This window comes from Macaca nemestrina, chromosome 10 (genome assembly GCF_043159975.1).
Source record: "Macaca nemestrina isolate mMacNem1 chromosome 10, mMacNem.hap1, whole genome shotgun sequence".
Taxonomy (NCBI): domain Eukaryota; kingdom Metazoa; phylum Chordata; class Mammalia; order Primates; family Cercopithecidae; genus Macaca; species Macaca nemestrina.
In genome coordinates, this window is record NC_092134.1 from 21,888,854 (window position 1) to 21,902,850 (window position 13,997).

A 13,997-nucleotide genomic window follows, 5' to 3' on the forward strand; every position below is an offset into this window, starting at 1 on the left:
CTCTGTGGGGTTCTCAGGCCTATCAGACCATCAGTCACCCAGATGGAAGGGGATTATCTTCAGAGCCTCAGGCGCCTGAGTCACTTCCTTTCAGAACTCAGACGCCAGCTCCCCTGGTCTGCGCTGGGGGTGGGCTTGAGCTTATTCTTGGGCCAAGAGCAGGACACTATGGCCAGCTGCCTGGGTGCGCCTCAGGGCTCTGCCACATAGACCCGCTGTGTGACCTTGGGGGAAATCACTTCATGTCTCTGAGGCAGCTGGGGCCACAGGGCCACGGAGAGGAGGAGAGGAGAGAGGGGAGTATTTGGCAACACTGTTAGAAGCAGAAGTAGAAAGAGGAGGGTGGGGCTGGAGGGTGGGGAGCGCAGCTGACCCCACGTTTCCGTGCTGGGAGCCACTCACCGCGAGGCCAAGATCGAAGTGGACATGGGCTGTGGCTGCCTGACTTCCCCTTGTGCTGGTAGAAGCACCTGATTTTCCATCCAGTCAAAGTTCAAGATGTTCTCTGGGGCTAACCCTCCCTCCTATGCCCCAGTGAGTGGTTCAGGGGTGGGCAGGTGGCCCCACAGGGCCAATGAGCCTCAATTCCAGGCTTTAACAGCACAGTTGGATAAGAAAATACCTCATTTTGGCTGGGCACGGTGTCTCATGCCTGTAATCCTAGTACTTTGGGAGGTCAAGGCAGGTGGATCTCTTGAGGTCAGGAGTTTGAGACCAGCCTGGCCAACATGGTGAAACCCCATCCCTACTAAAAAGTACAAAAATTAGCTGGGGTGTGGTGGCACGCCTGTAATCCCAGCTACTCGGGAGGCTGAGTCAGGAGAATTGCTTGAACCTGGGAGATAGAGGTTGCAGTGAGCTGAGATTGTGTCACTGCACTCCAGAGGACATGAGCTCAGAATTTCTGAGGGCTGTCTTGCCTGGGAGTGAACACACTCATAGCAGAGCAAAGCCCAGAGACAGAGAGAAACCATCTTGATGACAATGTCTGTGCACCTAGATCCAGCCATACCTGAAAGCAGTCACTCTTGGACTTCTCAGCTCTGTGAGTCAGTCATTTCTTTTTGGCTGAAGCCTGTTTGTGTGCAGCTTTTAGCCACTTGGCAATGGCCAGAGAACAGCACTGGGTCCTCATAGCAATCATATCACCCAAAGGTCCTTTGTGGGCTCCTCGTACCTGAAACAGGAGACTGGGATGGTCCTGTTTGCATCTACTGGGCTGACTGGAATGGCCCTAGGGTTGAAAGTTTGCAGCACCAGGTGGCAGAGGAAGGCTGAGAGGAGTTGAGGCCCCATAAGGTCAAGAGAATACACTACCCCTCAACTTGAGATTTGCTGAGCCCCTACTATGTGCTAGGACTTTTCTAGGCACTGAGGATACAGTGGTGAACACAGCAGACATGGTGTTTCTTCTCATGGTAGACAGGCAGTTGGAAAGGGAATCCTTAAATACAAAGTGACAAGTTAAATACCCTTAAATACAGAATGACAAGTTCATGGGCCATGAAGCTCACTGAATCCTTTTAACAACCCTTATCATCTCCATTTTCCAGATGAGGAAACTGAGGCTCACAGAGGGGAGGTGACTTGCCCAAGTCACACAGCTACTCAGATTCTAAGCTGGGGTTTACTTGCTCGCTGTGTGACTTCAGGCAAGCTGCATCACCTCTCTGTTCTGGTTTCTTTATGTTTTAAAACAGAGATGGTAAAGTCTTTCCTAATTCTCAGCATCATGGTAAGAAGCAAAACCCACAACAAGTGCTCAGTAAACATCAGCTATTATTTTTATTTTATTTTATGTCTCTGAGATGGAGTCTTGCTCTGTCACCCAGGCTGGAGTGCAGTGGCACAATTTCAGCTTGCTGCAAACTCTGCCTCCTGGGTTCAAGTGATTCTCCTGCCTCAGCCTCCCAAGTAGCTGGGATTACAGGCGTGCCACCACACCAGTTATTTTTTGTATTTTTAGTAGAGATGGGGTTTCACCATGTTGGCTAGGCTGGTCTTGAACTCCGGACCTCAGGTGATCCACCCGCTTCAGCCTCCCAAAGTGCTGGGATTACAGGCGTGAACCACCGCACCCAGCCTATTTCCCCTGTTTCACAGATGAGGAGGCCAAGGCACAGAGAGGTAAAGTGACTTGCTGAAGGACACACAGTTTGCAAATGGCAGAGTGGGGATTAGAACCCACTCATGCATATTAAACCCATTAATTTCCAGCCTAATGCATGGTTACAAGTTGCTTTTTACTATTTTTAAAAATTTTGAGAGACAATCTTGTTATGTTGCCCAGGCTGCAGTGCAGTGGCTATTCACAGGCACGATCATAGCACACTATGGCCTTGAACTCCTGGCCTCAAGCGATCCTCCCGCCTCAGCCTCCCGAGTAGATGGGACTGCAGACATGCACCACCATGCCCAGCACAAGTTGCTTTATGAGTTTGGGGCTTTACCAGCAAATGAAAGACCTCCTTTGCTCTTCTGCAATCCAGGGTGCGACTCAGGAACCATGCCCGCCAGCTCCACCTCCCTTCAGCTCCCGACCCCGAATAGCCAGAAGGAAAATAAATCCCATGGAATCTATCTACAGAAGGCAGTCATTCTGGGCTTCTGGGCGGGGGTTGGTTGGTTGTGGGTTTTGCTAAAGCAGTACTTGGATAGGATTCTTTGGATTTGAAGCGGAGGGTACTAGGTGGTTAGGAATACTGGCTTTGCAGGCATGGTGGTGTGCACCTGTAGTCCCAGCTACTCGGGAGACTGAGGCGGCAGAATCGCTTGAACCTGGGAGGCGGAGGTTGCAGTGAGCCAAGATCGTGCCATTGCACTCTAGCCCGGGCAACAAGAGCAAAATTCTGTACCAAAAAAAAAAAGGAATACCGGCTTTGGTGACCAGTAGGCTAGCACTGGCTCTGCCTCTTCCTGTGAGAACACTGGTGCCTCACTCACCATCTCGGAGCTTTGGGTTGAGGATTCATGGTGAGGCACCGCGTCAAACGAACACGCCCCAGCCCCAGGCAACACCTCTTCTTTGCTTTGAGCAGGTGAAATTTAGAAATTGAAATTGCCTTGGCTGGGCGCGGTGGCTCACGCCTGTAATCCCAGCACTTTGAGAGGCCGAGGCAGGTGGATCATGAGGTCAGGAGATCGAGACCATCCTGGCTAACACGGTGAAAATGAGAGGCCTCCTTAAAGGAGGGATGAAAGCATGAAGAGAGAGGTTGGCGATGCCAGCTTTTTTTTTTTTTTTTTTTTTTTTTTGAGACAGGGTCTTGCTCTGTCGCCCAGCCTGGAATGCAGTGGCGTGATCGCTCACTGCAGCCTTGACCTTCCAGGCTTGAGTGGTCCTCCTGCCTCAGTCCCCCAGTACAGGTGAATGACACCACGGCCAGCTAATATTTAATTATTTTTGTAGAGAGGGAGTCTTGCTATATTGCCCAGACTAGTCTTGAATTCCTGGTCTGAAGCATTCCTCCCACCTCAGCCTCCCAAAGTGCTGGGATTACGGGTGTGAGCCACCATGTCCCACGTGCCACCTTTTAAAGCAGGACTCATAAATGCTGCACTTGCCAGGTGTGGTGGCTGACGCCTGTAATCCCAGCACTTTGGGAGGCCGAGGTGGGCAGATTGCCTGAGCTCAGGAGTTTGAGACCAACCTGGGCAATATGGCAAAACTCTGTCTCTACTAAAAATACCCAAAAAATTAGGCGGGCCATGTGATGCCCGCCTGTAATCCCAGCTACTTGGGAGAATTGCTTGAACCGGAGAGGAAGAGGTTGCAGCGAGCCGAGATCGTGCCACAGCACTCCAGCTTGACGACAGAGACTCTGTCTCAAAAACAAAAACAAAACAAATTAACAACCAAACAAAGAAACGGCCTGCACCTGAGCCAGGGGATGAGCCAGCAGGACCTTCCAGGACTCCGGGACTTCAGCAAACTTCACTCACACACAGCTACCCAACCCTTGGCTGGTGCCTCCTTTCCCCCACGTATATACCAGGGGAAGGGGACACTTGAAGTGGAGGGACTCTGGCCCTCGCTATTGCTCCCCCTTCCTCCATGTCCTACCCAGTGTGGCGCCAGGACTGTGTGTTGTGGTGGAGGATAATTTCAGTTCCCTCTTGCGAGTGACTGGCTCAGCCCACTTCTTGGGTGGGGTGGCCACGGTGGAAGGAAGCTCTGCCTCAGATCCCATCTGGACCACCATCTGCCCCTGCTGGTGGCTAGGTGAAGAGGAGCATCACTGGAAAGTTTCAGAAGACTGAGATCTGGTCGCCAAACAGCGGGGACAGGGGACACCACCTCAGCCACTGACTCATGTCCTGGTCATTGAGCACCTGCTATGTCCCGGGCACTGCCAGGTGCTGAGACACAGCAGTGAACAAGGCAGACCAAACCCCCTGCCCTCCTGAACCTGCCCTCCAATGTGGGGAGAGGTCCACCAAGGGTACATCCACAGTTATCAAGCCCGGATATGTGACCTGCAATTGGCTTCTCCTGGTTTTTCTCCTATGTCACTGGCTATGTCTTCTCATCTCCTTTGTGGGTTCCACCTCATCTTCCCAATCTCCTGAGAAAAGCCCACAGGCCTCCCTGATGTCATCTCTTCTCTCCCCTCCTCTCTGCTGCAGCCACATGGCCTCCCGGTTGTGCTTCCTGCCTACGGGCCTCTGCACGTGCTGTTCCCTCTGCCAACAATGCTCTTCCCTGGCTATCTGCATGGTTTGTGCCCTTATTTCCTTCAGGTCTTTGCTCAAGGAGGCCTTCCTTGGTCCCCTCCTAGTAAAATGGCAACCCCCGCAACCCATCCTCATGAACAATTCATATCCTCTTGCCCTGCTTATTTTTCTCCTGGGCTCTTAACTTCTCACTGCAAGCTCCGCCTCCCTGGTTCATGCCATTCTCCTGCCTCAGCCTCCTGAGTAGCTGGGACTACAGGTGCCCACCACCACACCTGGCTAATTTTCGTATTTTTGGTAGAGATGCGATTTCACCATGTTAGCCAGGATGGTCTCGATCTCCTGACCTCGTGATCTGCCCTCCTTGGCCTCCCAAAGTGCTGGGATTACAGGCATGAGCTGCCGCGCCTGGCCTTTTTTTTTTTTTTTTTTTTTTTTACATAGAGATGGAATCTTGCTATGTTACCCAGGATGGTCTTGAACTCTTGGGCTCAAGTGATTCCTCTGCCTCAGCCTCCCAAGAGGCTGGGACTACAGGTGTGAGCCACTGTGCCCAGCAAAACTAACCATTTTATTTATTTATTCATTCATTTATTTAGAGACAGAGTCTTGCTGTGTCACCTAGGCTAGAGTGTGGTAGTGGCAGGATCATGGCTTACTGTAGCCTCGACTTCTCAGGCTCAAGTGATCCTCCTGCCTCAGCTCTGAATAGTGGCACTCCAAAAAAAAAAAAAAGAAAAAAGCTGAATTTACAGGTGTGAGCCACCGTGCCCTGCAAAACTAACCGTTTAATTAATTGATTAATTTTTTTGATACAGAGTCTCGTTCTGTCACCCAGGCTGGTGTGGAGTGTCGTGATCTCAGCTCCCTGCAACCTCTACCTCCTGGGTTCAAGTGGTTCTCCCCCCTCAGCCTCCTGAGAACCCTAGAATTACAGGCAAGCACCGCCATGCCCGGCTAACTTTGTATTTTTAGTAGAGATGGGGTTTCGCCATGTTGGCCAGGCTGGTCTCAAACTCCTGACCTCAAATGATCTGCCTGCCTCGGCCTCCCAAAGTGCTGGGATTATAGGTGTGAGCCACTGTGCCTGGCCATTGCCTGTCTTTTTAACTTGTATCCCTGGTGCCTGGGGCAAAGCAGTGCCCAGTAAATACTGGTTGAGAGAATGGCTAATGGGAAGAAGCTAAGGCCTCTGACTTAGTGGGAGGGGAAGGGTTGGGGTCACAGACCTTCCTGAAAGAGGCAATGGCTGAGTGAAAGCTTAAAGGATGAAGGGTAACTGGGTGAAGGAAGAAGCCTCCTGGGAAGGGAACCAGCACGTGCAAGGGACTGGAGCATGGTGCACTCTGGGAAGAAAGGGAGGTCTGGCGGCTGCAGCGGAGTGTGAGGAGAGTAAACCATGTGTGAAGAGGCTGGAGGGGTAGCCAGCAGCCAGGCTATGGAGGGCCTTGTCACCCATGGGGCAAAGTCTGGACTTGCTCCCAAGGCCATGGGGAGCCATGGAAAGGCTTTGAGCAAGAGGGTGCCATGACTTGATTTCATGAAAGTTCTAAGAGGATCCCTCGGCTGCTCAGTGGAGAATGAACCCCGGAGATGAGGGAGTTGGGAGTGGCAGAAGGGAGGCTGGAGGGGAGGCTGCAGTAGTTGACCTGGGGAGAGATAGCGGTGGCCTGGGATGGGGAAGTGGTGGCAGAGATGGAGAAGTGATGGATTCAAGACATGATTTGGAGGTAAAATCAGGACTTGATCTCAGTGGCCACAGCCCAGTTCTAGTTCCCAAATTCCCCTTTCTAGTTCTTCTAACTCACTGTCTTCTCTCCACACCTCTCCTGTTCCCAGCCACAAAGATGCCTGGGTGTTCACAGTAGCCCAAACAGAGACACCTGACGGTCATCAGTGGATGGATGGATGGATAAATCAAAGGTGGCATATCTGGCCAGTTGCAGTGGCTCACACCTGTAATTCCAGCACTTTGAGAGGCCAAGGTGGGTGGATCACTTGAGGTCAGTAGTTCAGTTCGAGACCAGCCTGGGCAACATAGTGAGACCCTGTCTCTACAAAAAATACAAACAAAAAAGTTGCCTGGAGTGGTAGCATGCACCTGTAGTCCCAGCTACTCAGGAAGCTGAGGTGGGAGGATTGCTTGAGTCCAGGAGGTTGAGGCTGCAGTGTGCCATGATTGTGCCACTGCACTCCAACCTGGGGAACAAAACGAGACCTTGTCTCAAAAAAAAAAAAAAAAAAAAAAAAAAAAAGTAGGGTATCCATACAAGGGAACATGATTCAGCCATAGAAAAGAATGAAGGAGGCCGGGCGCGGTGGCTCAAGCCTGTAATCCCAGCACTTTGGGAGGCCGAGACGGGCGGATCACGAGGTCAGGAGATCAAGACCATCCTGGCTAACACAGTGAAACCCCGTCTCTACTAAAAATACAAAAAAAACTAGCCGGGCGAGGTGGCGGGCGCCTGTAGTCCCAGCTACTCGGGAGGCTGAGGCAGGAGAATGGCGTGAACCCGGGAGGCGTAGCTTGCAGTGAGCTGAGATCCGGCCACTGCACTCCAGCCTGGGTGACAGAGCGAGACTCCGTCTCAAAAAAAAAAAAAAAAAAAAGAAAAGAATGAAGGAATGATACACGCCACAATGGGATGAGCCTCGAAACCACGATGCTAAGAGACAAAGCCAGTTACACAGAAACATGTAGTGTTGATTCCGTTCATATGAAATGTCCGGAATAGGGAAACCCATAGAGATGGAGAGCAGATGGCTGGCTGCCAGGCGCTGGGGGAGGGGCAATGGGGAGTGACTGCTTAACGGATACAGGGTTTTTCCTTTTGGGGTGATAAAAATGTTTTGGAATGATCAGTGCTTCCAATTATCAAAGTAAAGGTGAAAAATAAGTTTTGGAACTTGATAGAGTTGGTAGCTTCATAATGTTGTGAATGTACTAAATGCTGCTGAATTGTTCACTTTATTTATGTATGTATTTATTTCAAGATGGGGTCTCGATCCATCACCCAGGCTGGAGTGCGGTGGAGCAATCATGGCTCACTGCAGCCTCCACCTCCTGGACTCAAGCAATCCTCCCACCTCAGCCTCCTGAGTAGCTTGAAATACAGGTGCCTGCCACCCAGACCGGCTGTTTTTTTGGGGGGTGCCAATTTTAAATAGTTTTATTTAAGACATTGCATTTTCCACTTACAATACAGTGCTTATAAACTACAATGTTACTTCTTTCCCCTGTACACATGTTCCATATAAGTATTGAGAATGTCCAGTAATTTAGCAGCTCGACTTTATTTATTTATTTATTTATTGAGATGGAGTCCCGCTCTATCACCTACGCTGGAGTGCAGTGGTGCGATCGCTGCTCACTGCAACCTCCACCTCCCGGGTTCAGGCGATTCTTCTGCCTCAGCCTCCCGAGTAGCCGGGATTACAGGTGTGCACCACCATGCCCAGCTAATTTTTGTATTTTTAGTAGAGACAGGGTTTCACCATGTTGGCCAGGCTAATCTCGAACTCCTGACCTCAAGTGATTCACCTGTCTCAACCTCCCAAAGTGCTGGGATTACAGCCGTGAGCTACTACGCCCGGCCCCTAGCAGCTCAGCATTAAAACTGCCACAGAATTTGTTACAAATTTGGGTTCTTCAGTGTTTTAGCTATGTGGAATCATGTGATCTTTATATTGGGGTTGGCTTAATCAACCTCTTAAATGGTTGTCCCTGAGGAAGTACCACTAAGAGGGAGGAGCTCCATTACCAGGGACTCCCCCAGGTGAGCCTCCTGGTGGTCCTCCAGCACTTGGGTCCAGCTTGGTAATGATGGGGTTGCAGTCTTTCTCCAGCTCTTTCTGCTGATGTTCAATTTCTTCCTTCTCTGCCATCTGATTCTTATGGAGCCAGTTGATAATTTCATTACAGTTGTCAAGAATCTTCTGTTTGTCCTCACCATTAATCTTGCCTTGAATTTTCTCATCTTCAACGGTGGCTTTCCTGTTGAATGCATTGGATTCAAGTGAATTCTTGACCCTCTGCTTCTCATCTTTAGCTTTCTACTGCTCATCTTCCTGGACCATACGCTCAATGTCCTCCTTGCTCAAACGACCCTTCATTAGGTCAAACAGTCATTCATTAGTGATAGTAATCTTGTTCTTTTTTCCTGTACTATTTTTTATTTTTTTGAGACATTGCTCTGTTGCCCAGGCTAGAGTGTAGTGGTGCAAACTCGGCTCATTGCAGCTTCGACTTCCTGGGCTCAAGTGATCCTTCTGCCTCAGCATCCCCAAGTAGCTGAGACTACAGGTGCACCCTATCATACCTGGCTAATTTTTTTGTATTTTTTTTTTTAGAGATGGGGTTTCACCATTGTTGCTCAGGATGGTCTCAAACTCCTGGGCCCAAGTAATCCACTTGCCTCGGCCTCCCAACATGCTAGGATTACAGGTGTGAGCCACCACACCCAACTTCCTGTACTTTTGTCCAGAGCACAGACACTGAGAATGTCTCTGACATCAGTGTCAAGTGACTTCAGTGTGAGGAACACTGTCACAGGAGGTATGCCCGTGAGCTCAAACTTGCCAAGCAGGCTGTTATCCTTGCTCATGGCACGCTCGCCTTCATAAACTGAGTAAGCACGACAGTCTGGCTGCCAGGGCAGGTAGTGAAGGTCTGTGTCTGCTTGGTAGGAATGGAAGTATTATGCTTAACAATGACTGTTGTGACTCAGCCAGCAGTTTCAATGAAAGGGAAAGAGGAGTGACATCCAGGAGCAATGAGTCTTGAATGTTTTCTGGTTTGTCTCCAGATCAGATGGCTGCCTGGGTAGCTGGATGGTAAGCAACAGCTTCATCAGGGTCAATGCTCCTATGCAGTTGGGTTTGTTTTATTGAGACAGGGTCTCGTACTGTTGCCCACGCTGGAGTGCAGTGGCACAGTCATGGCCCACTGCAGTGTCAACCTCCTGGGCTCAAGTGATCCTCCCGGCTCAGCCTCCCAAACTGTTGGGATTACAGGCATGAGCCACCATGCCCAGCCTTCAGTTCTTTTCTATTGAAGAAGTCTTGGGCGAGCTCTGAATCTTGCAGTTAGAAGCTGAACCAGCAACCAGAGTGATATCATGAATCTGTGACTTGTCTGGTTTGGCATCTCGAAGGGCTTCTTCTATGGGTCCAGGATGCCATGGAACAGGTCAGCATTTAATTCTTCGAATCAGGCATGGAACAGGTTAACATTCAATTCTTCGAATCAGGCATGGAACAGGTCAACATTCAATTCTTCGAATCGGGCATGGTAACGGAGGTATAGATGTCGATTCCTGCCTAGAGAGAATCAATCTCAATTCTGGCCTGGGTGCTGGAAGAGAGAGGACGCTTTGCACGTTCACAAGCTGCATGAAGGCGTGGGGGCAGCTCTTTTTCTTTTTTCTTTTTGAGACGGAGTCTCCCTCTGTCACCCAGGCTGGAGTGCAGTGGCCTGATCTCTGCTCACTGCAATCTCTGCCTCCCAGGTTCAAGCAATTTTCGTGCCTCAGCCTCCTTAATAGCTGGGATTATGGGCACCCATTGCTACGCCTGGCTAATTTTTTTACAATTTTTTTTTTTGAGACGGAGTCTTGCTCCTGTCACCCATGCTGGAGTGCAATGATGCGATCTTGGCTCACTGCAACCTCTGCCTCCTGGGTTCAAGTGATTCTCTTACCTCAGCCTCCCAAGTAGCTGGGATTTCAGGTGCCTGCCACCACACCCAGCTAATTTTTTTTTTTTTTTTTTTTTTTTTTTGAGACAGAGTCTCGCTCTGTCGTCCAGGCTGGAGTGCAGTGGCGTGATCTCGGCTCACTGCAACCTCCGCCTCCCAGGTTCAAGCAATTCTTCTGCCTCAGCTTCCTGAGTAGCTGGGACTACAGGCGCCCACCATCATGCCCGGCTAATTTTTTGTATTTTTAGTAGAGTCAGGGTTTCATCATGTTAGCTAGGATTGTCTCGATCTCCTGACCTCGTGATCCACCCGCCTCGGCCTCCCTAAGTGCTGGGATTATAGGTGTAAGCCCCTGCGCCCAGCCACACCTGGCTAACTTTTGAACTTTTGTATTTTTAGTAGACACGGGGTTTCACCATGTTGGCCAGACTGGTCTCGAACTTCTGACCTCAAGTGATCCATCTGCTTTGGCCTCCCAAAGTACTGAGATTACAGGCAAAAGCCACCATGCCCAGCCAGCTCTCCTGTTCTCACTGAGGTCCTTCTTATGCTTGCACGTGAGCTCAGCAGTGCAACAGCTGTCCATTTGGTTGCAAAGTCTTCTCCACCTTCTCCAGATGTAGATTTGACCTCAAAAATTTCATCCTCAATAGTGAGGACTGACACGTCAAAAGTGCCACCTCCTGCACGCCTATAGTCCTGCTACTCAGGAGGCAAAAGTGGGAGGCTCTCTTGATCCCAGGAGGTTGAGACCAGCCTGGGCAACATAGTGAGACCTCATCTCTACAAAAAATTAACAAATTAGCTGGGCATGGTGGCAAACACCTGTAGTCCCAGCTATTCGGGAGGCTGAGGTGGGAGGATCACTTGAGCTCAGGAGAGCAATGTTGCAGTGAGCCAAGATCGTGCCACTGCACTCCAGCCTGTGTGACAGAATGAGACTCTGTCTCAGAAAATAAAATAAGAATAAGACAAAATAAATAAAATAAAATAAAATAATAAATAAAATAAAATAAAGTGCTACCTCCCAGGTCAAAGACCAGCACATTTCTTTCAGCTCCAACCTTTTGGTTTAAGCCATAAGCAATAGCAGCAGCAGTTGGCTTGTTGATAATTCTAAGTCCATTGAGACCAGCAATAGTTCTAGCATCTTTTTGGTAGCCTGATGCTGAGTCATTAAAGTAGGCTGGCCCTGTGAGCACAGCATTGGTAACAGTCTTCCCAAGGTAGGCTTCTGCAATTTCCTTCATCTTTGTCACAACCATAGGGGACACCTCTGGATAGAAGTTTTTTGTTTTGAGACAGGGTCTCGTTCTGTTGCCCAGGTTGGAGTGCAGTAGCGTGATCATGACTCACTGCAGCTTTGACCTCCCGGGTTCAAGTGATCCTCCCTCCTCAGCCTCCTAAGTAGCTGGGACTAGAGGTGCATGCTACCACACCTGGCTAATTTTTGTATTTTTAGTACAGACAGGGTTTCACCATGTTGCCCAGGCTGGTCTCGAACTCCTGGGCTCAAGCAATCCACCCACCTCAGCCTGTCAAAGTGCTGGGATAACAGGCGTGAGCCACCACACCTGGCCTGAAGCTTTTTGTTTTTCCCTTGTTCTCTCCTTGGACCTTGGGCCTGCCAGCATCACTCACCACCATGAAGGGCCAGTGCTTCATATCAGACCAGACAACAGCATGATCAAATCCACATCCAATAAGACGTTGGCCATCAAAAACTGTGTTGTTGGGGTTCACTGCAACTTGACTCTTAATGGCATCACCAATCAATCGTTCAGTATCCACAAAGGTGGCATAGCTTGGAGTGGTTTGGTTTCCTCAATCATTGACAATTAACTTTACCTTTTTGTGCTGGACAATATACACACAAGAGTTGGTGCTAGCAAGATCAACACTAAATGAAGGTCCCTTAGAAAATGGTTGCTGGCATGCAGGCCTGGCTCGGATTGTGAAGAGAGACACATGAACCCTAAAAGCAGTGGTCATATTCAGTGAGACTCTAATTAAAAAAAAAATTTAGGACCGAGCACGGTGGCTCACGCCTGTAATCCCAGCACTTTGGGAAGCTGAGTCAGGCAGATCGCGAGGTCAGGAGATCGAGACCATCCTGGCTAACATGGTGAAACCCCGTCTCTACTAAAAGTACAAAAAATTAGCCAGGTGTGGTGGCGGGCACCTGTAGTCCCAGCTACACGGGAGGCTGAGGCAGGAGAATGGTGTGAACCCGGGAGGCGGAGCTTGCAGTGAGCCAAGATTGTGCCACTGCACTCCAGCCTGGACGACAGAGCGAGACTCTGACTCAAAAAAAAAAAAAAAAATTTGGAGAGATGGGATCTCACTGTATTGCCCAGGCTGGTCTCTAGCTCCTGGGCTCAAAGTGATCCTTCCGCCTTGGCCTCCCAAAGTGTTAGGATTACAGGCGTGAGCCACCATGCCTGGCCCTAAATTATTCATTTTAAAATGGTTAACTTTTTGTTTTGTGAATTTTACCTTAATTAAAAAAAAATGTATAAAAGGAACCCCCCGCACTCAACCCCCCCAAAAAAAGCCAGGCTCATGCTCTCTGCTTTCTGCCTCCTTCACCCAGGTCAACCTTTGACTCCAGCATGAGGGGCTCTGAGAACCAAGATTCGCAGGCCCCCTGGAATTTCCCCCACATTGAGGCCCATATGTCCATATGCCTGGCATTTTCCTTTCCTGGTGAACGTCTAGACTTGGGGACACTCCACCTTGCCCTTCCTACCCTGGGAATGATGCCAGTGTTAGTGTTGGCCCAGAATCCAGGGGCTCCACTGATGCTGCCTGGTAGCCTTCTCCCTCCACATCTGCCCTCTGCACTGGCTTCACTATCAGGCAGGCTGTGCTCCTCCCACTTAACAGGGTCTCAGGTCTGAGCCTGGCTGGCCAGGCATGGGTCACATGTCCATCCTTGAACCCCTCATCATAGCCAGGGGCACGGACCGCTCTGATTGCCCAGGCAGCGGGAATGGGCAATATGCCTTCCATGGAACTCTGTGTGTGTGTGTGTGTGTATGTGTGTGTCTTTCTGGGGGTACCATACATCTAATCTCCAAGGTCCACACAGCCTGTCTGCCCTGAACAGAGTGAAGCCCAGAGCAGGGGGGGCTTCCCTAGGATCACACAGCCAAGAGTCCCTGACCTGACCAGGCATTCATTTCCCCATGCCATGGGTCAAAGGCTCAGGGACCTTCTCTCTGACTGTGACCAACAACGGATTGAGCCAGGGCAGACCTGTGAAATCTGAGGCATACACAAAGTACGGGATCTGGGTTTGCTGACAGCATGGTAGAAGTGGATAAGAGGCCTTGGGGAAGGGGACAGGGTGTGGGAAGCTCAGCGGGAAACCCTACCCTGCTAGAACATCCATAGCCAGGGCTGGGCTGGCAGCCTGCCTTCCCATGAGAAGGTGGGACTGTCTTTTTGTGGGTACTCTCCTCATCTAATAAGCACTTAGCGAAGATCTGCTGTGTGCCACGTGCTGGGAACATGGCAGTGCTAAAACAAAAGCCTCAGCTTTCATGGAGATTACATCCCAGAAGTGTGCTCCATTAATCCCACAAGCATTTACTGAGCACCTACTGTGTGCTAAGTATGGAGACAG

General features: G+C 50.1%; 1 pseudogene; it reads right to left on the reverse strand.

Annotated features, from left to right (window-relative positions):
* Positions 1-8,372: 8,372 nt before the first annotated feature.
* LOC105493407 (heat shock cognate 71 kDa protein-like) lies at positions 8,373-12,206 on the reverse strand (annotated as a pseudogene).
* Between the last annotated feature and the right edge of the window lie 1,791 nt (positions 12,207-13,997).